Source organism: Nicotiana attenuata, unplaced genomic scaffold (genome assembly GCF_001879085.1).
Source record: "Nicotiana attenuata strain UT unplaced genomic scaffold, NIATTr2, whole genome shotgun sequence".
Classification (NCBI taxonomy): domain Eukaryota; kingdom Viridiplantae; phylum Streptophyta; class Magnoliopsida; order Solanales; family Solanaceae; genus Nicotiana; species Nicotiana attenuata.
The window spans coordinates 1-695 of record NW_017676598.1 but is presented as its reverse complement, the minus strand read 5'-3'; positions in this window follow the sequence as shown (position 1 = coordinate 695).

The window sequence follows — 695 nt, the reverse complement described above, 5'->3', positions numbered from 1 at the left end:
TTGGTATATGTTAATTCATGAACAATGCAACAGATGAAGGGTTGGGTGAACAGCTCAAAGGTATTTCCTGTGATAAGATTGATAAAAGGGTGTTAAACCAGTGACGAGCAAGACTTTCCAAGCAGAAGTCAAAGTTATCAATGCAAATGAGGGAGCCGTAGACCTTAAGGACAGGACCAGTGGTTTAAGGAAAGAAAGAACAGCATACGCAATGAAGGGGTGACAAGTGTCGTGCTTTGGGGTTCATGTGAGACACAAAGGTTGGGGAGGCACCAATTCATGCAACGCAACAAATAGAAGATATTGGGTCCAAACGGAGAAAAGGAATTTTATGTGATGGGGACGACAGAAAAAAGGGTTAGTCCATAAACAAGCAAGGTCCTCGAGTGGAAGTCAGTCATCATGGGAAGCGAAGGAGCAATCGCTCTCAAAGTCAAGGTCACAAACCAACCACCACATTTTAAACTGAACAAGATTTTTCTTTGATTGAAACAGGGGCAGAAATTTCGTTCGTTTCGGAGAAACCTACCTCAAGGAAAGGCAGGCACCAGACATGTTTGACGTCAGGCGCCCACCTGGAGAACAAGGGAATACTTTTCAAATTCAGAAATCAGGCGCCCACCTGGAGAACAAGGGAATACTTTCAAGTTTCAGCAATCAGGCGCCCACCTGGAGAACAAGGGAATACATTTCAC